Here is a 24,701-nt window from a genome sequence, read left to right as displayed (position 1 = left end):
TACTATGGTATTTGCTAAGTGCTTACTCCGTTTCGAGCACTGTCCTAACCACTGGGGGGTAGATATCAGTTAAACAGTTCAGACACAATCCTTGTCCCACATGGGGCTCACTCTCTGAATAGGATGATAATTATTATTATTATCGTATTTATTAAGTGCTGTGGGCCAAGTATCGTATTAAGTGTGTGGGTAGCAGTGCCTTATTTAAACCAAGGATAACTTTATCCTACGGGGAGTATGAGATCTTCAAGAGCAGGGATTGTGTCTTTTACATCTAAGTTATATTCCCAGATGGGCTACAGTAGATGCTCAATAAACAGTGATGCTGTTGCTGACCCTAAATGCAGTCATGCCTTTTTTGTGTTTAATTTAATGACTACCAACCCGGAAAGGCTGTAAGATCCTCGAGAGCAGAGATTGTGTCTCCTTACTGTATTATGCTGTCAAGCACTAAGTACATTACTCCACACACAGTAAACACTCACAGATACATTGATTGGTTCATTGATTGACAATAAGAGTGTCTCGGGCATGCCAAATCCTGCTCTAAACCCTTACATCAACCCTAGTTAGATACTGACCCCCAATTTCCCTGTTGCCATCTCCATTTGATGTTTGATTCATCCAAAAACTACCACCCAGAATGTATTTGTGTATTGGCATTTTTTACATCCTCACTTTATTTCAAGCACTGTGTGAAGAGCTGGGGTAGATACTAGACAGTTAGATTGGACACAGTCCCTGTTCCACATGAGGCTCACAGTCTAAATCACAGGAAAGATTTAATCCCCATTTTACAGATGAGGAAACTGAGGCACAGCAACGGTAAGTGAGTTGTCCAAGTCACACAGCAGACCAGTGGCCGAGACGGTACTGGAACCCAGGTCCTATGTCTCCCAGGCCTGTACCCTTTCCACTAGGCCAAGACTACTTCTCAATATATTGAGTGAAGCTTTCACTTTTCAAAGCTGACTTGATCAATTTGAAAATGTCATTTTTCTCCCATAACGTTAAATGTTTGGCCACTCCATCTCATTAAGGGTGAACTAAAAAAAGTGATATTTGGGTCGTTTACTGGAATCATTATTGCTTTACAAATCATATTGCTGAACATTTCCTGACTCACTAGAGCAAAAAGAATCAAGGATTTCAAATTCAATGGAAAACTCAAAACTTTTGCATTCACAATACATTTGTTTTCATATACACCTGCTTCATCCCACATATTTAATACACTAAAAATCTCCCGATTTGCTGTGTCACCCAGTCATTATTGACAGTCAGCAAACTGTTTCATTGTAGTTCAGGGTTCCTTTCAGATAGATTCACTCCAATGACAAAAGTCAGAGGTGAAAGTCAGAAGACATTTAAAAGCTGAAATCTGGATGGTGCATGGAAAACGGTGGGGTTTCCTCTTACCTACTTCTGTGTAGGTCACAAAATGAGTGGGATGACCATAACCCCTTCCCCCACACATTCAGAACTGGACACAACCCTCTTGCTTTTTGGTTCTTTCCCCCAAGGCTGACCAGGTCACAGAGGTCTCTGAGAGGTTTGAGGTCACTGGAGAGTTATGTGTGTCTACTTAGCTGTCTTCCTGTTCACTCTCCTACCGCATTTGCATGGCAATATCTATTTTCAGTGCACTGGACATATAAAAATGGGGCCTCCAATTCGAAGAAGTTAAAAAGGAATCTGAATGGTAAAACAAAAGCAAAACTAGTTCCCTAATATATTCATACGTTAAAGCAAATACAGTATTTTAAATCAGAAAAAAAATTTTGTCTTGATTTATTAATATTACTTATTAAAGAAAAGATAATTATATATATATTCATCAGCTTTCGTTAGAGCGTGCAAAGGAGCTTCAAAAATATATTACAGATGAACTCACATTTAGTTTGCATCACTATATCACTATGGCACCTATATTCTACCAATTCCCAAACACAGTCATTTAGAAACACAGAAACTCTAAACAGGCTTAAATTTGTCTGTCATCATTTTTGGTTGAATTGGCTTTACCATCCTTCTAAAGTGCTTGAAAAGTGACTGGCAATTCACCCCTAATAATTAACTGTAAATTAAATGGTTGACACTAGAAAGACTAGGAATTTACACCCCAATCCAGCCTTTCTGACAAGTGGTAAACTACCTAACACAATACTTCTGCTTTCTGGATTAGACGGTACTTGCATCATGGTGATTTCAGTCCTGAACTCTAAGCATAACACTGAGTTAACTCTTTTAGTATTACTTTTCATCTGACAGATTAATATTACATTAAATTTCAGTAAAACCCAACAAAGAACATTCAACAATAATCCTGTTTTGTATTTCTGTCTCTAGGAACACAAAAACAACGTGTATTAAGTATTTTTCTGAATTACATTCCCTTAATTAGAAAGATTAAAAAAAAAGACTTTAAAAACTAAAAGCACAGTCTTTAAAAAAAAAAAAAAAACTTTCCAGGAAATGTCTTAAATTCTTTTTGGCTGTGTTAAATAAACACAAAAACCACCCTTCGAATTTGACAAAAAGGAAATGATCTTGAGGCCTACCAGATAGAACTTTTAAAAGGATCAGTAATGTCTCTGAACAATTCAAATGTATTATAATTTCTTACGGCACTGCATTGTTAGCTTATCAGTCCATTACATGTAAGTTAGTCTTTACTGTGCCTCACAACCTTTCCCCTTTGCATCTCAAGACCAAGCTGCAAGGCTCACTTTAGGGTTTAATGTTTCTGTGGCAATGTTACAGTTGCAGTTTCAATTGTCAGTAAAGGCCTGTTTACTCATTTCCTGTTATTAATTATGGGAAACAGGATCCTTTCAAACTATAGGAGAGGTTCTTTAAACTCCTGTCTAGACACTTCAAGGCAAAATATTGATGATTCCTTTAATGTTCGGGCAGAGCCGGAAACTGAGTTAAAATACATTGTTGCCTTACACAGCTTAGGGCTCCTTATCACACACATACACAAAACTTAAATCACCGCAGTCTCCTTCCCTATTATTAGTTACTGAAGTAGCATTTTCTTTCATCATTGGATACTTTTTCATCTGTCACACTGATTAATTAACCACTCACAGTATGAGCTCTGAGCTTCAATAGCCTACAGAAAGTGAGCTGTAAAGATAAACTTTAATATCATAAAAAAAGTTATAAAAAGAAATCTTTATATACCTTTTAATGGGAATGTAGCTCCCTTACCCCTGGCACACAATATAATCTCATCCATAGTGTTATGAATGAAGTTTATATTTTTATAGAACCACATCTGACCGTCAAGTGCATCTTTTTTCCAAATTTGCATCCCCACGTACACACGCAAACATTAAAAACCACCCTGGGTCTGAGGACATCTGGAAATTTAGAGAGAAAGGGGGGAAAAAATGCAATGGGAAAACATTTTATATCGAAAAAGGTATTAAATCGGGCTGTCATTCTTGATGGGAGGAAACAAAGGCTAAACTAACCAGAAGGCTACCAGGGAAAGATTCGAATAGAGGTTTGTGAGCCGCTGCCCACAAAAAAAAAAAAAAAAAAGCAAAGGAGTCTGAACCAGAACCAGAACAATAAAAGCTTTTTTTGAGCTGAATATTGAAAACAAAGTTATTCTGTGAATCTGCGAATTTAGGACTTTCTGAATTCCTAACCTCTATAATACTTCAAATAACCCCTAAAAGTGTTTCAGGATTTTCCCCCTGCCTGCTAACGTCTGGCAGTTATTTTGAGTTTGACTTTCATCAGCTACACTCTCTCCCCCTTTCTAAGCCCCTCGGATAACTGCTGAGTGGACAGAAATTACAGATGCGAGAAAAGCTGACAAATGGTTGCAGGCCCCTCCCCCAGTGCCTAGATAGTCAAAGCTCCTGCCAAAACACGCCTGAGAGCAGTGAGCATGGAGACAAAGACACAAAGATTTCCATTTTCTCCAGGAAAATAGATTTCATGTGCAAAATACCAGAGAGAATAATTGAAAGCTGACACATATGTGCAATTTCAGAGAAGAATGAATATTTCAAGAAGATTGAAATTGCCCTTGATTACATCAAGCTTAACAAATGTTGTTTAGCCTAAAAGTGTTCTCAGTCTGCAAAGAGGCATTCAGCGGCATGCTGTTCTATTTTAAAAAGTCCGCAGCACGTGTTTCCAAAGGGGACCAATCTTGAGAGCCATAGAAACTTCTCGGATTTAATTTTACTGTCCGGCTAAGAATGGTCGCTGGAGAAATCTGTGGTATACGGAAGATAGGACTTTACAATCCTTTGAACGAAATGCTCATTAAGATAGGCTGAAATCCGAAGATATTTTCTATAAAAAGACTCTCCCAACTCTCACCCCAGGGTATCATTCCTGGAGGAGCAGCTAGTGGTTTAGAGGAGATTTAAACCTTGGCATCCTACGCCTTGCCAAGCTTGCAAGTTTAAGCTGGTGGGTTGGGGTTCTTGGCTTGTTCGGTTGCTGCTGCTGGCATCCAAACGTGTGAGCTGTCTGGGCCGTCTTCACACTGCCCGCTTTAGTTGGTGGGGTGGTTGCAGGAGATCAGAAGAGTGAGGCAGAGGACAAAGGAAGAGCAGGTTTCCAGCTAGATCAGGATTTTGTTTCAAAGCAAATTAGATTATTAAAGTCAGGAAGCTGGGAGAGGAACCCTGGCTGAAACGGGTAGGGGAGGAGAGAAAGAAAAAGAGAGAGCGCACATGTGTGTAAGGCAGAAGTGAAACAGAAAAAAGTTTTTGCAAAGTTTAAAATGGAACTGGGACTACATGTATAAAGGTAGTAAAGGAGTTATAGATCAAATTGATATTTTTGCTTATTTTTCTTCTCGTTCTGCATGTCTCGACCAATTTCGACCCCCATCCAAGGTAAACACAGGAATGTTTTGCTATGAACTACTGGGTGGTAACTGTTCCTTAACATTAACAACTTTAGAAAGCAAAAGATGGGAAAGTTTTCCCAAAGACTTATAGTTCTGAGGAGGACTTCTCATTGATAGCTAATGTTCTTGTAAAATCTTTGCAAAGTCCATTTTGCATGGGGATTGCTTGCGAGCCCACCTTCTTCCTTTGACCAGGCAATTCTCTTGGTAGACTGGCACACTTTCAGTGGAAACTTTGAGGTTAATAGGGCTCGGAAAATGTTATGTCATTAACAGGTTAAAAATATAATTAACAGTGGCTGTCAGGGGTAATAGACCAAGAAATTGCACTGGGGATATTTTAATTGAAAAAAAATGTTTTACCACAAACGCAAACATTTTCACTTGCAGGGTCAGTTGTTAAGTCTTTCTGGCCTTCAGTTTCTTTGTCCTTCATAACCCTTCAAGAGGTCACCTGAGGCATCGAAAGAAACTTTATAGACAACTATTTCAGAGTCTTAACAGAAAAGATAAAATCTGTATCTCTAGAAGCAGAGATGGGTGTTGAATCATACATTTTATTCTGTCTCAAACAGCATTTTGTTTGAGAATTGTCTTTAAACATTGTGGTTTACCTTAATGGATTGTATGTATGTCTAATATCTCTTCTGTTTTTATGTCCTGATGCAATGCTGTGTATATCTGTATATAGATATATATAGAGATATATATATATATATGGGTATACTGTGTATTTCTTTATATATACAATATACAAGGATACCAGTATAGTCTGTCTCTTGGCTGTTCCATTTGTAAGTCAAATGGGATGTCTTTTCAATAGCACAATCATTCAATTACTAAAAAATTTGAACTTTTCAAGCCATCGGGGAATTATTGAAATGTACCCTAATTTGCATCGTATCAAACTGCTTCATTGGGAGACTATTGATGTACATGAGAACAATTGAAAATGTTTCGGTTTAGAATGCGCATAGCTATGAAATTTCAATTTTTTCAGTTATACACAGATTGACTCATTTGTAAATCATTGACTTGCCAGATAAATGATTCCAAATCATTCTAAATCTCGAGATCTGGGATACAGAAGTATAAAAAAACTCCTCCCCAGGTGGACCAGTAACCAGTTTTAAACTGTCTGTGCAAAGGGAAAGCTTGTAAAATGCACCTACTGTGTCCTCCATTTGTACACACAACAGTGTGTCTCAGATAACCGATTTACAGATTGTCTACTCCCAACAACTCACTTAAATGCATGACTGGTAGCAATTCATGCTACGGGCATGCCCACAGATGAAAATCTGGCCCTACAAGATTTCAAGGCTGAGAGGAGCCAAGAAATTTGTAATGAGGGTGAAGTCTGCCAATCTATCCTTAGCTCACCTTAAAGAAACCCATCTGGCAGAGTACAGAGAATCTGTTTTGGAATGGAATATGAAGTAACCAGCATAAAGAACCGTGTTGCGTCTGTTGGAATGTAGCATTTACAGGAGTTTTGAGGCTGCTTGATTTTTTTTTCCTGAATAATAAAAGATACATTGAGCTGAAAACCAGAATTATAGAGCTGAAATATTACCAGACATAAGAGGGAGAGAATGATGAATGAACATGTAGAATTATGAATATAAAAAATGTATGTATGCATTTTAAATTGAGCCTTCTATAAAATAGTTGTCCTTGCTGAGGCAGATTTCTCTAAGTATTGACTTGTGAAGTGTTGTCTGTGTGTGTGCATATATTATAAGGTCACCCCACTTAAATTCAAGAAGAACTGTGGGCAAGAGAAAGAACCCAAACCTCTTGAAGCTGTCTGTGCTTACCCTGGCCACCCAAGACACTCGGAGATGCTTGTGATAATGATGTTACTGGTTAAACACTTACTTTGCACCAAACACTGAACTAAGCACTGGCTTAGATTCAACATAAGCAGATTGGACACAGTCCCTGTCCCACATGGGGCTCACAGACTTAATAGGGAGTAGGATTTAATCCCCATTTTACAGATGAGGAAACTGAGGCACAGAGAAGTTAAGTGACTTGCTGCAGAAGGCAAAGGGTGGAGCCAGGATTAAAACCCAGGTCCTCTGACTCCTAGGCCAGTGCTCCTAGGCCATGCCAATTCTCTAATACTTCTTCACCACTGAATCAGCAATGTCTTAGCAGTCCACAGGGGATTTCATTGGAAGTGTTTTAAATCTGCCTGTATTGTATGTATACTGGTAAGAATGAACTTTAATGATTGCAATGCAATCCCCTGTGGAATGCTAATGGACTACCCAACCAGGGCATTCTAAACCTTGAGATCTAGTATACAGAAGTATAAGAAACACCACCTCAGTTGGAGCAGTGATCAGTTTTAAATTATTTTGTGCAAGGGAAGCTTTGGTCCCATCGTAGACCGTAAGCTCCTTGTAGGCAGGGATCATATCTACTAACTCTGTCGCATTGTACTGTCCCAAGGGCTTAGTATAGTGCTCTAAATACACTAAGCACTCAATAAATACCATTGATTGATTGGAGAATCTTGGGGCTTGGAGATAGCAAGAGAGATGTCACCCACGGTGACAGGTCACATAATCTGTGCCCATGGCGTTTCCTTGTTAGCCAAAATGCTGTGTTGTGCTAGCCAATGCATCCTGCTGAGAATTGAGCATGGCTACCTAAAGCTGCCATTCCTAGACATCGTAGATAAAATTATGACTTTCCTCCCCAAAAAGTGAATATCACATATAGTCTAGGTTTTTTGTCTGCATAAATTATAGTAGTTCCAAAGGTGCCCTAGAGGTTTATTTCATAATTCAACCTCAGGCTATAAATACTTATTATACACTCACTTCACTCACATATTATCATCTTATGATAAACTAGCAAAATGACCATATCTGAAATTATCCGGCAAATTATGGAATCCCTAATTCCACCTCACCTTTTTTTTTTATTAATGCACATAACACAAATGACCATAGAGTAACGGTGATTGTTTCTATCTATGTAACACTGATGTAGGACCTGTTCAAAAATTCTCTATTTCTTTTTGGAGTTTTCTGACTGTACTTTCAGTCTCCTTATCTGGTTCTTCAGCCTCTCCTCACAATCTAACTATGGGTGTCCCAAAAAGCTAGGTTGAATCCTCTGTTCCTGTAGTTCTACACTCATTCTCATCTGTTAACACGGTCTACACTACTACTTCTGTGCAGATGACACCCAAATCAACATCTCCAGCTTCGAACTCTCACCTGATCTCTTGTGTCTTCCCCTTTCTTCAGGAATTCTTTCCCGCTGGCACCTCATATTCAATACATCCAAAATTTGATTCCTCATCCTTGTTTCTTAACCTTTTTTCTTCTTAGCTTTCCCAACACTGACAAGAACATCACCATCCTCTCTTTCCCAAAGCCTGACAACCTTAGTCTCATCACTGATATTCCAAGCTCAGGCTAACTCTAAATTCTTCCAGTTTGCCCATTAAAGTAGTTCATGAATCTCTGCTCCCTCTCCATCCTTAGTATCATTGCCCTGGTTCAAACCTTTCTCACCTCCCATGTAATTTTGGTGTTAGGCATCTTAGTACATCCCCACCCCCATCTCAAGTCCTCTGCCTCTTGAGTCCATCCTCTCTCCTCATCAGCTTTTCATTTTATATAGAGCTGCACCCATCATCTAAGACACTATTTGTAACCCACCACCTCCACCCTCAAAAACCTCAAACCTACCCATTTCTTTTCACATAAAACAAAAACTCCAAACCACTTCCTTCAAGACTTTCCATCAGCAGCTTCTCTCTTACCTAGCTGCTCTTTTCTTCTGTTACACTCCAGTTCACACTCTTTATGCCTCCCAAGCTAACCTTCTCTGACCCATTTTCTCCTTTATGGAAGTCACCTATCCTCCATCTTTCCCAAAGCCTGTCCCTCCCTATCTTCAAAGGCTCTCTAAAGCTTCCTCTTCTAATGATGATGATAGTAATAATAATAATAATACTATTTGTTAAGCACTTAATATGTGCCAAGCAGTGTTCTAAGTGCTGAGGTAGATATAAGATAATCAGGTCCCACATGGGGCTCACAGTCTAAAGAGGGAGAACAGGCACTGAATCCCCATTTTACAGATGGGATAGCTAAGGCACAGAGAAGTGAAGTGATTTGCCCAAAGTCACACAGCAGGTATGTGGTGGAACCAGGATTAGAATCCACATCCTCTGACTCCCAGGCTCATGCCCTTTCCCCTAGGTCATATGCTGCTTACTAATCCTCCATTATACTCATTTATGTTCTTCCTTCGTTATGTGCCATATATGAATTAATTTTCATTCAATTACTTTGTCTTTTTTTAGCATGTGTATCTTCATTTTTACTCTTTTACTTAATATAAATTAGAAAATTTGTTTTGATCATCTTTCCCATTAGGTTATATACCCCTTGAGGGCAGGGACCCTGTCTTTGATTTCTACAAATTAGATGCTGAGTAAACTGTGTTAATGATGATGAAGTCATAAAGACATGTCCTATACTCTTAAGTAGTTTAGATTCTCTAAAGAATAAACCACATGGATCCTGGTCAACTTCCATTGACTTAATTAAGAGTCCACCAGTGAACCTGAAAGGTTGGAATCAACAAAATGTGTTGCCTGTGCCAGGATCTTCCTTTCATGTGCTTAACTCACAGAGGGGATATTTATGCTTATCATAGAGTTATAAAAATAGAAGTGCTAAAATGGATTTATTGTCAGAGATCAAAAACAATTAAGCCTTTCTTTGAAGGATCTCAGTGTTTGAAGCGTTGAACTCTGGATGAAAACACTAATTAGAAACCACGCCATTGACAGTGGAAAGACTGAGAAGAAAGTTGACAAGCCCTTAACAGGCACCAGGAAACTTCAAAAATGTTTTTTTATCTAATGTACTCAACTTGTCCAGAGCTTTCACATTAGCTCTCCTTTCTTTTGTCTTGTGCAGGAATTATGTCAGAATTGCCGAACTTCAGGTAAAGAAAGCTGAAGACAATCTGACCAGAGTCTCCTAAATCATTTCCACCGAAGTTGTTGAAGCGCAACATGAGATCAAGGTATGTCCCAGACACTAGTCAAAATAATTTCCTACTTATTAACAAAGCCTCCATTTTTGAACTATGTGAAAGTGCATTTCATTGCTTAGAAATAAGGAAAAACATGCACGCATACGCAGAGGTGCTTTTCCATAATGAAAAGTGTTTACTGCCTTTTGATCCAATACATCCCACATCGACTTAGCGATGTAGCACACGGGTCTCGAAACATACGTCAGGAGAGGCAGTCATTTTCCAAAGCACCGCCTGTCTCATCGTGGGAGTTCTAACGAGTATACTGGAGCCATCGAATGCAACATAACCCTGGAATGACAGCTTCGTCTTTGTCTACTTCATTTCCAAGGCAAACCTGTGGACCTTTCTGGGGTCTAACAGAGCGATATGGGTGAGAAAATAAATGGACTCCCTTTGAAACCGTTAGCTGGTGAAATATCTTAGCATTTTTCGAGCAAGATCCCAGGTAAATGATGCCTGCTAATAAGGCACACGACACTCTCAATTACGAGAATCATTATTCTGTGCCCTGTGTGCCACAATATATTCCCTGCAGGGTGCTTTTCATCTCATCAAGACTTTCCAAGCCCGTCTAGGGTTTCTGTATATGTAGAGCATATTTAAGGGGCCCCAAATCTACACTAATTAAAAAAGCCTCATCAAGTGGTCAGACAGACTGGAACTAGAGGATTATAGGTAAGAGGGATAAAATGAAGGGTTGAAAGCTGTAATTTCTCTTTCTGTGGTAGCAGCAAGAAGCAGCTGCTAGAGACAGGCAAATTAAAGATTCGACTGCTTAAGCTGGCTGTCTGGGAACAGCGGAATCACACTTACCCTGCTGTTGAGATGCAATAGCTGCTGATTCCACTGGTCGCTCCTTTTCACCCAGTGCAAGCCCTACAACCACAAGACATTTTGTTTACCCCCCTACCCCTTTTGCTTCTCCCCTTCGTGCTGTGGTTCCTCCCATCCCGCCCCTTTTTGGTCCTGCTGAGTTAACAGTGATTCCCAGGCCCTGAGCACTGTTGCATGCTGGGAGCTGCCGGCAAACAAAGAGCACACTTTAAAACGAGAAAAGATGAACTGAAAGGAGAGGGCGTACTGTCAGGGATAGAGCTGACTGGGGGATAGTTGGGTCATTTTTAGATTTTCAGTAATAAACCTCTCCTGTGGACTGTCTGTGTACATAAGGGGAGCCTGTTCTGTAAGCCAAACCAGTCCTTGGGTAAGAACTCTGCAATTAGATATTTTTAGCAGGAACCCACTAGACACTCTGTTGGAGGGCTTTAACTCTGCTAATGTGCACAGTGAATCTTGGAAGTGGTTTTTAGAGGGAATTTCATTTAACATAAAGGACCCTATTTTTAGGGGTGTGTTTAGTCTCTGTCATTCTGTGGTTGACAGAAAATTTAGATGCTTCTCATTCAATCAGTCAATCCATGGTATTTATTGAGTGAATACCAGGTGGAGAATACAACAGAGTTGGTAGGCATGATTTCTGCCCTTGAGGAGCTTAGAAGTGGAGAAAATCTGCACTAATTTTCTAGCAATTTGATTAAAATTGCAAATTGATGTATGCGCTAAATTATGTGGATTATATCTTACTTTAACATTTATACAGCTTCACACCTGAAAAAATATGTATTTTGAAATTATTTCTGACTTGCATTATGCGGAGCACCATAAATAAACAATGGGGAAAGGTACACGGATTTTAAATCGGTTATAATCCCTCTAGACTGTTAGCCTGTTACGGGCAGGGAATGTTTCTGCTAAGACTATTGTATTGCACTCTCCCAAATGCTTAGTACAGTGCTCTGCAAATAGCAAGCACTCAATAAATACCACTGATTAATATAACCCCTGGTCCCAAAAGGATTGCCAATCTAAAAGAAGGAGGGGAAGAGAGATAAGCACACTCCTGCAAATATAGACACATGAATATTGTTTATTTTAAACTCCCAATGGTCAGGAACTCTGTGTTTTGCTTCTGTTGTACTTTCCCAAAGGCTTAATATAGGGTTTTACACTCAGGAAAAGTTCAATAAACAAAACTGATTAATTAATCTATAAGCACAGCTCTAGTCTAATTGTTCTATTCAATTTTACTACAGTAGACTGACTATTGAGTAACAAAGCAGGCATTACAGATTGTGGGCTAAAAGGTCAGGTAGAAAAGGAGTAGAAGCAAGAGTAATAAGAACAAGAGAAATGCCATTTCTGAGATTTGTAATGTATCTTGAAATGTCAGTAACGGCCCAGTCTAGAGCCAGTATGATCTCCCAGAATGAGGTGATGTTGATTCTAGTCTCATTTCTTCCACTGACCTGCTGAGTAACCTTAGGTAAGTCATTTTACTTCTCTGGAGCAACGTTTCCTACTCTATAAAATGGGAATCACAGTAGCTGTCTCTTCCCACCTCACAGGATGGTGTAAAGGTAAAATGAATCAAGGAATGTGAAAATGCTTTGGGAAAACCAAAGCCATATACACATTAAAGATTTATCATTAGAAGTAAGGAAATTTGGGGGAATATTCAGCTTTTCTTTACACTTTACCATGCAAATATTTCCATAGGCACAATACCAATTACCAGTAGTACATATTGAGTACCTACCAGAACGATTGCAGATGGAGATGAGGCGTTCTGGGCGAGATGTGTCCGTGGAGATGCCCTGGGTCGGAAACGACTCGACAGCATAAAACAAGGCTGTGGGCAAAGTTCTATACTAAGGACTTGGGAGACTAAAATAGAATTAGACTTGGGAGACTGCAGTATAACAAGGTCGATAAACATGTTCCCAGTGCACAGTGAACTTACAGACTAGACAAGGAGGTTTCCTTTTGAACTGTAAACATGGAGATAGGTGATATGGAGAAAGATATACCATGGGTAGATTGGCACGAATAGCACCTCCTATGCCTCAAAATATTTAGTCCTTTATTGCCACTCATTCATTTTGCTCTCCCTTTTAATTGCTGCTGTTGAGATTTAGAAGTCAGTTTTTTTTTAAATAGTATTAGTTAAGCACTCATTGTGTGTCAAGCATTGTTCTAAGCACTGGGGTAAATACAAGTTGACCAGGCAGGATAGAGTTCCTGCCCTACGTGAGGCTCACAATCTAAATTGGAGGTAGAACAGGTATTGAATCTCCAAGAACAGTGCTTGGCACAAAGTAAGCACTTAACAAATACCATCATTATTACTGTGCAGTTGAGCAAACTGTGGCACAGAGAAGTGAAGTAATTTACCCAAGGTCACACTGCAAGTGTATGGTCAGCCAGGATTAGAACCCAAATCCTCTGGCCCTCAGGCCCATGCTTTATCCACAGGGAACAGTTCACAGGCTATTATAAGCCCAGTTGAGAAATAGAATTGAGCCATTATTTAGAAGAACAAGCATACTTTGACAACAAACTATTCTGCCCTATCTTCGTATGAACCACTTTTGAATTATAAAGTTAGCAGAGAAAAATAAGGGCCTTGTTAAAAACAGCCATCTGTAAAGACAGAATGGCAGCTTTCCTTAAAACAATTCACTATAAAGAAAAATATATATATAATTCCCAGATTCCTGGAAGGGAAAGGTGGGTTGTCCAGGCTCCACAAACAGTGACTTAGTTCAGATGAATTCTACCTTTGCCTGTTTGCTTGTGCGGCATCTTTAACTTTTGACTGTATTTGTTTATTCTCTTTTCATTGATTTTTTATCTTAATATTGTGTATCACTACCTCCAGCTACTGGGTTTGCTAGTTTCCCATAGGATATTCCACCTATCAATCTCATGTTTCACCCTTGTCAGTGACAAGAGTAGGGGAGGGCCTCTGCTGATTGCTGTTTGTAAGGAAACAGCATGTTGTAAGGAAACAGCAGAACCCAGGGAGCTGAGGCAAGAGACCTCTTGACATAGCATTATTGTAAGAATATTCCAAAGTTTGCAAATGCTTCAGCTGACCAATTGCTGTTGAGATTCAGAAAGTGCTCAGGCGTTGAATTGTGGGAGCACATGAGGTAAACTTGTCCATCTAGACTTTTAGCTCGTTGTGGGCAGGGAATATGTCTGCTTATTGTTATGCTGTACTCTTCCAAGTGCTTAATACAGTGAGCACTCAATAAATACGATTAAATGAATGAATGAACAAGGCCCGTCTCCCTATCGAGCCTGATTCTACTGGCAGGGACTCCCTTCCCCTCCTGTTTAGCAGCAGGGCACACTCCATAACTCACCACCATGGTTGGCAATGGGCTGATGGTGGCAACGGGGTGATTGTAGGCTATGCCCAGGGTAGAGGGTTCAGGTTTTGGTCTGTTTCCAGACTGTCCTCTGTTAAAGTTTTCTTTCAGCCTCAAACTGATATGATGTAGGGTTAGCCAATGATCTAGGCCATAGACTGTAGTATCCCATGAAATATTTTATGAGTGCCCAAAGAGGTAGTTTTCAAGTTTTCATTTTAACCAATCTGTTTAGATGTCTAACCTCAATTGAGTGGGCGTCACAAGCTAGGGCTGACACTGTAGGTTAGGAGGCTGGCCTGGCCCCCAGAAATGGAGCTGTCTGGATAATGGGGAGAAAAGACTTACTCTCCCACTATACTCTTCCACTGAAGAGTTGAGTATTGAACACCAGAGAGAGAGAGTGTGGAGAACACCACCTTGTCAAGTCTATTTGACTGTAAGTTCATTGAGGGCAGACCTATGTCTCTTACTTCCATTCTACCCTCCTAAGACAGTATAGTGCTCTTCCCAGAGTACGTGTTGAATAGAAGCAGCGTGGCTCAATGGAAAGAGCACGGGCTTTGGAGTCATAGGTCATGGGTTCGAATCCCAGCTCTGCCACTTGTCAGCTGTGTGACTGTGGGCAAGTCACTTAACTTCTCTGTGCCTCAGTTACCTCATCTGTAAAATGGGGATTAAGACTGTGAGCCCCACGTGGGACAACCTGATTCCCCTGTGTCTACCCCAGCGCTTAGAACAGTGCTCTGCACATAGTAAGCACTTAACAAATACCAACATTATTATTACTATTGATTAGTTCGTTCCACCACTGAGTGGGGCCTGACTGAAGCAGAGCGTGTGTGCTGCGTGTGTGCGTGCTTGTGTGTGTTAACTAGTTGCTCTTATTCGAAGAGAATGGATTTTGGATCTTACACTTCAGGATTTTGTTGAACTGGAGCTGATTTATGCTCTGTCATCTAGAAGCTATTTTTCTTTTTGCTTTGAGTACCAGTATTCAGGTTTACTGTCCTCCTGTAGGGCAGATGAATTTAAGTTTGTCCCTCTCAATAGCATTAATGCAAGTTATGCATGAAACTCCTTCATGGATCTGACAGAGAATGGGTCCATTGTGTCTATTCTTCTGAAGGGAATGAACCACACATATCTCAAAAGCACATTCCATAGCTGAAATATTTACTATACTAATGCCAGTTTCAGGGAGTAAAGAATGTTAGTTTTATACTTTTGTTTCATTTCTGAAGCCTTGAAAGGCTGACTATATCAAATGAGGCAAATAATTAATTTACTTTTGATTAGAGATATAAGAAAGTTCTTTCATAGACAAGGATGAATTATATTGGTGTGCTTTTAGGTTATTTTGGGGAGGTATTTATTGCAGAAGAAGAGCCATTATTGACAGAAGGCTATTTCATAACCACTCAACGAAGCTGAGAAATTAGAGCTGGGAACATTGTATCTCCCATTAGGCTCATTTGCAAAAATTGGCTCCTCTGATGTGGGAAAAATGCCAAAGAGTAGATGAAGAACATACTGAGCCTGAGTAGGAAGACCAGCAGGAGTGCTTAAAGCTATGGGGTGGTCCATTGTGAGTTCACCCAGGGTTAAGGGAAGAGTGGTTGGTTAGATCTTATTCCCATTTAAATCATTTTCAGAGATGTCTGTCTGGCCCACCCCAGGGGGCTGGGTTTTGGTGGAGATTCTGTTCTCTGCTCCTGCTCCCTCCCATCCTTATGCAACTTTAGAATAGCCGGAAATCCAAGGAGCCACTCCGGAGCCAGTTCCTGACAAAGAGAAGGGTCTATTGCATGAAGCAGCCTTCTTGCAGGCCCAGGAAAGTTAAGCTATTCTAAGTAGAACCAAGTGTGGAGGGGACCCTGAGCAATGGACAGTCATCCCATTGTGAACTCCTTCTACATGTCTTTCTCCCTGGCTTGACTAAGCTCCTTGCAGGCAGGAATCCAGTCTACCAACCATTTTGTGCTTTTCCAAATGCTTAGTCCAGTGCTCAGCACAAAATAAACACTCATAAATACACTGATTAATCGATCAATGCAAAGTTTCCACTTCAAGAAAAGGCTAAACTAAGTGACTGATTTCAGGCGGCTTAGCTGTGTCCATCTAAATCTAACTCGAACATGCAATAAAAGTAGAAGTTATAGTTCTATCTTTGAGGAATCTTTAAAGAGTTGGCAGTAAGCAGCCATTTTTTTTGGAGGAGTATTTCAGTTGTGAAGTAGTGAAATTCTAGCTTGGCAAATCCAACATCTTTCTGTGAAAGGAATGTCAGGATAAAAGTAAAAGGCAATGTCCAGATAGGATGTTACTTGTCAAGTTGACTTTTAGGGAAATATGTGCCCAAAGAGGAAGATAAATGTGAAGGTGAATGAGTTAATTCCACAATACTGTCCAAGTTCTGAAACCCATTTGGGAACTGGAATTCCATCATTTATTTGAGAAATAACAGCTGAATCCAAAGGAGATGTTTGAGGTTCCATTCTAGGGTGGAAGAAAAATGTGGCCCATAGCTTAGAGGTTTTACTACAGTTTGCTCTTGGATCAATTAATCAATGACATTTATTGAGCATCTTCTGTAGGCAAAAGACTGTACTCGGTAAGCACTTTGGAGAGTACAACAGAGTTAGAAGACATGAACCCTGCTATCAAGGTGTATAAAATCCAGAAGGGGAGATGGGCAGTGAAATAGCATTACAGACGGGCAACAGGAGGAAGCATTATTCACCGACACTGACACTTGTCAGCTGTGTGACTTTGGGCAAGTCACTTAGCCTCTCTGTGCCTCATTTACCTCATCTGTAAAATGGGGATGAAGACCATGAACCCCACGTGGGACAACCTGATTACCTTGTATTTACCCCAGCACTTAGAACAGTGCTTGGCACATAGTAAGTGCTTAACAAATACCATCATTATTATTCAGAAGTAGAACAGCAAGGAGATTGTCCCTTCGTCTGTAGATGTATTGACATCTGAGAGATCTGAGAGAGATGTTGGGTGGTCAGTTCCTTTGCCCCCAGTTGGCAGTTATGTCTATGGATTTGGAGTGAGAGCAACAAACACTCGACATGTAGGGCTGGTAAGATTGTGGAAATCTGACTTGGAGAAGGAATGTTATCTCCCGTGCTTTATATGGCCTCTCTGTATTTTGCAATGTTATGAGTAATACAGTAGTCTTACTCAAACTCTGTGTGATTTAAATAAAGCTGGGGCCTCACCTTGCAGTGAATAATGGGGTACGCAATTAAGATGAAAGGGAGAATGGGTCGATAAGAGCACATCACTCCTAATTCACTGGAGAGTCATAACATATTTTTAATGGAAACTATTTTAAATGTAATGTAAACTAAATTTTCCTTGAAAGGTTTTAAATTGATGGACCGCATCACTCCTTTTTAAATAGGGTAGTAATAATGGTAATAATAATAATAATTATGGTATTTCATTCAATTGTATTTATTGAGCGCTTACTCTGTGCAGAGCACTGTAGGAAGTGCTTGGAAATTAGAGTTCTGCAACAGAGAGAGACAATCCCTTCCCCGAATGGACTCAAGAATAGGGGAAGCACTTTAGCACTTACTATATGCCAGGTACTGTACTAAGCACTCAGCAGGCTATAAGAAAATTGGATTAACACAGTCTCTGACCCACATGGGGCTCACAGTCTCAATCCCCATTTTACAGATGAGGCAACTGAGGCACAGAAAAGTTAAGTTACTTGTCCAAGGTCACACAGCGTACCAGTGACAGAGCCAGGATTAGAACCCATGACATTCTCTCTCCCAGGCCCATTACCTATCCACTATGCATGTGCAGAGCACAATACTGAGCACTAGGAGAGTGTACACAGATGGGAATTAGACATGGCCCCTGTTGCTTGGAGGTCTCACAATCTATGAGGGATTCACAATCTACAAAGCAAATATTTTGGATTGCTACAGGCTAATCTGAAGATCTGTTTTCACTCATTTGAAGCTTATGATTCTTTAATGACTTTCTTAGACTATATGTGGGACTTTCCAAAAGTATATTAATTTGATTAGCAATCATTGACTACTGATAGAATGTAGATCTGCAAAACTACTGGAAAGAAAGCGGGCGTTTATAAAAAAAAAAAAAGAAGTACTGCTTTCTTCACTGACCAATGAAGTAGTATAGTCTTGACTCATGTTAGGTCTATCAATCAGTAGCGTGGCTAAGTGGAAAGATCATGGGCTTAGGAGTCAGTGGTCATGGGTTCTAATTCCGGCTCTGCCACCTGTCAGTTGTGTGACTTTGGGCAAGTCACTTAACATCTTGGTGCCTCAGTTACCTCATCTATAAAATGGGGATTAAGATTCTGAGCCTCTCGTAGGACAGCCTGATTACCCTGTATCTACTCCAGCGCTTAGAACAGTGCTAGGCACATAGTAAGCACTTAACAACTACCAACATCATCATTATTAGAATCTGTTGAGGGTCAACCCTGTGCAGAGCACTGTATTAATTATTTGGGAGAATGCATCAGAGTTACTACACATGATCTGAGCCCTGAAGGACCTTACACTCTAAAGCCGGGGGGAAAATGCTAAAATAAATTGCAGGTGGGGGAAAGCAACAGAGTTTAAAGATGAGCACATAAGTCCTGCAGGGAATAGGAGGAAGACAGGGTAGAAAAGGTAGTACTTGATGCAGAAGTGCTTGAAATGGTATAACTAGGGGGAATCAGATGGGGAGATGAAAGGATAATCAGGAATCCTGCATTTTAGAGTCTAATAACAGTCACTCCCAGCAGTCTTATCCTTTCTTCTTCTTCAGCTTTTTTTCCTTTTCTCTTTGATACCAGAACTTTTTAAAAAATGGAATTTGTTAATCACTTTTGTGACAAGCGGTGCTCTAAATGCTGGGGTAGATACAAGCTAATCAGGTCTGACACAGTCCTTATCTCACATGGGGCTCACAGTCTAAGTAGGATTGAATTCCCCATTTTACTGTTGAAGAAACAGACCCAGAGAAGCTAAATGACTTGTTCAAGGTCACACAGCAAACACGTGGCACAGCCTGGATTAGAACCAGATCCTCTGACTCCCAGGCCCCTGCCCCTTCCGCTACGCCACATTGCTTTTTCAGTTGTATATATAGAACTGGATTATCATCAACTAAAAGGCATAGCCAATTTCCGACATTCCGCTCTTCTCATCTCTTTTCAATGAGGTGCTCAAAGAACTAGCTCTGGGTTTTGTCAACAAGGATCTTGGCTTGACATAAGAAATGATCCCTAAAATATGGACTGCTGACCGAAAGAAACATAGTCAATTCCAGGATGTCCTGCAAACTTCAGAATTCACTCATTCATTCACTGTATTTATTAATCACTTACTGTATGCAGAACACTGTACTAAGCACTTGGGAAAATACAACAATAAACAGTGACATTCTCTGCCCACAACGGGCTCAAAGGCTACTCTTTGTTTGGGCGTTGAGGTCCTGAAATGCCTCTATAATCTGAGGCTTCCATTCAAGTTCTGACAGGACCTTACTCATGCCTTTTAACAGGTCTTTTGGCCTTTTAAAATTACCCTGAAGAGGTTATTAGTACTATTAGGGGGAAATTATATCTTGGGAAATCAAATGAATTTGATTGGATCACCATCAGATAGACTTAGATAACTAGATGTGTGTCAATTTTCACCAGAAATGTACTTTTTTATTACCCCTTGACACTCGGTTCCTTTCCTTTAGAGCTGGATATTATCAATGCCTCTGATTACTATGTCAATATAGTGCACTATAAATGGGCCAGGCTGGAGATTCAATTTTAACACTGTTTAAACTACCCTTCTCCCATAGCACTAACCTACTGGAAAAGTTACAACGTCTTTCCTACCAAGAAACTGAAGAATCTCAACAAGGGAATATACTGTACAATTCCACACCATTAGCAATAGAAAATGCCTCATTCAGTGGTTTGCTTATAGATTGCAATCAGTCATCACAGCACCATATGTGTTCTTCCTTGATACATGCTCCTCACCATCCAACATCTGGAAGCTCACTGCTTCTACAGCATCTGGGTGTCCAGTCGCAAATGAGTAGACGAGTTGCACTTTCTGGAGAATTCCCTGGCTGGAATAGGAGGAATAGAAGCAGCCATTTTGATCATTATAAAAAACATTCCAATTTATAGGAATCAAAGGTTAAAGCAATGAAGATTTGAGGGATCAAAACAGAGTTATGTTTATAGTGTTTAGTATATTTACATATAGCAGATCCTCTCTTTCTATTCAGAAATAGCTTCAATGTAAATGTAACTTACTAATTAATCAGGATTGTACAGCTTTGGATTTCTTGTTTTTTATGGCTACAGTTCTTTTATGACCTCATCTTCTGCAGTCATTTGCTTAAGTGAGTAACTTGGAAATGCTTATTCAAAATAGGTTGAGGTCTGAATTGTGATTTAGAGTAGGTGATTTTATCAATTCAGAATCAAATTACTTCAGGGATCATTGATCCCTGGGTTTGCCCACCTCTCCAGCTACAGAAGCTTTCAGATATTTATTGATTTGTTGGGTCTTTAGCATAAAATAATGAACATGAAGAAAGAGATTAGTCAGCTGGGTTTTGATCCCTTGAATGTTTCCAACTAGTTTGTAAAGACTCCGGGTTTGAAGACCCTTCAGATTTATGCTGCAGTTTACGCACTGCTGATGGAGTGGTTTGGTAAGAGCTTCCAGCCTTCTCTGTGAGAGCTGCAGTGTTGGATATCTGAAGCTCCTCTCACCACACAAGCTATGCTTTATGCCGTGACTCCCATGATGAAGGCTGGAAAACTCGGGCTTGTGCAAAATGGCCGGTCAGACACAGTCCAGAGCAACAAAGCCAGAAAGGGACTGTCCATCAAAGCATGGCGGACCATACTCATTTATTTGAGAGCGCCCTCCTCTTTTCGTGTCCCTGTCTTTTGTATTTTTGTTGTCCTTTCTTTAATCGCCTGTCATTAATCGTCATTATCAAAGCAGCGTGGCTTAGTGGATACAGCTCGGGTCTGGGAGTCGGAAGGACCTGGGTTCTAATCTCAGCTCTGCCACGTGTCTGCTGCGTGACCTTGGACAAGTCACTCGACTTCTTTGTGCTTCAGTTACCTCATCTGTAAAATGGGTTTTAAGAATGTGAGCTCCATGTGGACGGGACTTGGTCCAACCTGATTAGCTTGTATCTACCCCAGTGCTTAGACCAGTGCTTGACACATAGTAAGAGCTTAAATACCATCATCATTATTATTATACCCCCCTCCCCAGTTTTATTCTGAGATGATAAGCCCCTAGGCATCCAGGGACCACGTTCACATCACATTTGTATTTATAAGTGCTTAATACAGTACTCAGCACAAAGTGGGCTCTTGATATTATTGCTACTGAAGTTCATTTAGGGAAAATTCTCACTGCCTGTAAACATTTAAGCTTAAAACCAAGAAAGGATTTCCTGAAGGCAGCATTTACCTGCTGTGGCAATTAGACAGGAAGCAATGATCTACTGTTGAGGAAAAGAGCCAGTAAAAAGTCGCTCTTTGGTTGTGTTTCCAAAGCCCCAAGAAATAGTGAAGCTGATACAAAAACCTCCCACAACACTTCACTATAAAGAAAATTGAAATGAGTTTACAGCTAACGAAGTGTTCAGACTTCATGAGGCTTTCAGTTACAAAGAGCTCTATATCTGGAAATAATCAACTCAAATTTGGTAAAGCATTTCAGCACACACTTTGCTAAGGTGAATGGAACGGCTAGCTTCCAGAGACAAACACAGACAGATGTATGACCTAACCCTATTGGTATTTACCAGTGTTTTACCTTTTTTAAAGGGGAAATTTTGACACTGTTCCTCGCTCTTGTCTCTCACTCTTGGCCTCTTGCTCACACACTCCCTCCTGGAATTTGTTCCCATTTCATATATCACTTTCCCCATCTTCAAAGTCCCAACTAAACATTAATAATCATAGGAATGGTAGTATTTGGAAGTGCTATGTGCTTATTCTCTGTGTCACCCTTGCACTTAGATTTGTGTCCTTTGTTCACCCACCCTCAGCCCACAGGGCTTATGTACATATCAATAATTACATTTAATGTTTGTCTCCCCCTCTAGACTCTAAATTCCTTGTCGGCAGGGAATGTGCCTAGCAACTGTGTTATATCATACTCTCCCAAGTGTTTAGTACAGTGCTCTGCACGCAGTAAGTGCTCAATAAATATGATTGATGTGCCAAGCATTTTGCTAATCACTGGGGTAGAAACAAGATTGACCTGGACAGAGTCCCTGAACCCCTGGCGCTCTAGTCTGAGGGGAATAGAGACACGTATTTAGTCCGCATTTTACTGATGAGGAAACTGAGGAGTGAATTGAGTTGCCCAAGGTCACACAGCAAACAAGTGGCAAAGCCGAGATTAGTACCTCAAACAATTCCAGTGGTTGGTCGTCCACCTCCGTAGCAAACAAAATCTTCTCACCATTGGCTTTAAAGCATTCCATCATGTTGTCCCCTTCTACCTCCCCTTGCTTATCTTCTTCTACAATCCAGCTTGCACACTTCGCTCCTATAGTGCTAACCTTCTCATTGTGCCTCCATCTCACCTGTCTCACCTCTGACTCCTAGCCTGCATTCTGCCTTTTGTCTGGAATGACCTCAAATCACACATACAATTACTGTCCACCCTTGAAAGCCTTACTGAATGTGCATCTCCTCTCAGAGGCCTTCCCAGACTAAGCCTCACTTTTCCTCATCTCCCACTTCCTTCTGCATCATCCTGACTTGCTCCCTTTGTTCTCCCCCTCCCACCCTCATGGCACTTATGTACATATCTGTAATTATATTTATTTGTATTGATATCTATCTCTCTCTGCACCCCTCCCCCCAAAATTGTAAGCTTGTTGGTGGGCAGGGAATGACACTGTTTATTGTTATACTTAATACACTACAATGCTTTGCAAATAGTAAGTGCTCAATAAGGACGATTGAATGAATGAACCCATATCTTTTGACACCCTAGTCCATATTTCTTTCAGGAAGTCTTCCCTGTCCAATCTCTCATCTCCCTATCCTGTTTTCCCTCCCTACTACATCACTGATGCACATGAGTCTGTACCCACTTAGCACTTAGGTATTCACCCCACTCCTTACTTCCACCCAAACTGCATGTTCTTCCTACTTCCCCTAATTTATTTACTTAAATACCAAATGCCAAGCACAGTGCTCTGTTTACTGCAAGCTCTCAATAAATACAACTGACGGACTGAAATTAGTAATCATCGTTAAATATAAAAGAAACACAAGGCCCTGAGGAATTCAGCATCATGCAATAACCATGGTTATAACTAAGTTCAGGTATGTTCCAGATAATCAGAACATCTAGTAGTGCCACAAACTTTTTTTAAAGTGAGAATTCTTGTAGTTACAACATATTTAGAGCATTAAAATTAACAGTTCACATTCCAAATAAAATACAATTCCCCATGCCAAAGCGATTCTTATCTTCATATCAACTTACTTAGCTTACGAGAAAGTTAGGATTGTTTCAGATCCAAGAAAAACAGTTCTTTTAGGAAAAACTATCTTTAGGCAATGAGTTTTTAACCAAGATTCAATGACGCAATGAAAATAGTACTCCTTTTATAGACCAAATGATTTTACAGTACCTCCAGTTCCCTTATAACACATGGTTTCACTCCATGTTTCGAGAGAAAATGGTGTTGGGAAATCAGGAAACTTCTCCTGACCATCTGCATCTCCCTGGCAAGAACAAGATGTGATTTTGGATTTGGGCTTGCCTAAGGTGTCAGTCAAGGCATATACATTACCAGGGGAGTTTTCCTTAATGTGGGCTTCTTGAGAAATGTAATCATCTATCTTTTCAAAGAAATGACTGTATTCTTTTCTCCATAATACCACCCATTTCCTTTAAAAAGCACGTCTTGTATAATATATTGTTGAATTCACTTAAAATCAAGGTTTAAAGTCAATGAATACATTAGCAGCGCTATTTGTGATGAACACAGAGTACTTAAATAGACTTAAAATTATTTCAAGGTAACATACCTTCCTAACGCCTCCTGATTTTCATTTTAAAGGCTGTTTTTATGTGAGGTTTCCGAAGCAGGTATAAGAGAAAGATACATTTCACAAATAAATATTCTGCCTTGCGTTCACATAAAGATCCTACTCTGCTGACTGCTTTAGAGCTGGCCTCTTGGGATCCTGATTTCCGGGAAGCCTATGCTCGAAAACAACCCCTCTCCCCTTTGCTGCTCAGCCGTTGGTCTGTCTGTTGCAGTGGTCTCTGGACAGACCACGACTGTGTCTCCTCATTTGAAATTGTGCTTCATTGGGTCTTTAAATAATTTATTCTGCCCTCTGAGCTTGCATGTGCCCCCTTTTTAGTTTACCTCACCGCAGCTGTTCGGGCATTCTGTCGTCATCCATTTCGCTTGCCTCTCCCAAGCCACATTACTATTAGCATTGGTGCTATGCTGGTGAA

At 40.2% G+C, this 24,701-nt stretch overlaps 1 long non-coding RNA gene across 1 annotated transcript in view; it reads left to right on the top strand.

Moving 5' to 3' along the window:
• LOC120638343 overlaps positions 1–24,701 on the top strand; it is an 85,199-nt gene that overhangs the window by 29,271 nt on the left and 31,227 nt on the right. The window contains exon 2 of the long non-coding RNA XR_005659957.1: positions 9,841–9,949. This is a non-coding gene — a long non-coding RNA (uncharacterized LOC120638343). The remainder of the gene's footprint in view (positions 1–9,840; positions 9,950–24,701) is intronic.

This window comes from Ornithorhynchus anatinus, chromosome 4 (assembly GCF_004115215.2).
Source record: "Ornithorhynchus anatinus isolate Pmale09 chromosome 4, mOrnAna1.pri.v4, whole genome shotgun sequence".
NCBI classification, from domain to species: Eukaryota; Metazoa; Chordata; class Mammalia; order Monotremata; family Ornithorhynchidae; genus Ornithorhynchus; species Ornithorhynchus anatinus.
This window is presented reverse-complemented; position numbering and strand designations above follow the sequence as displayed.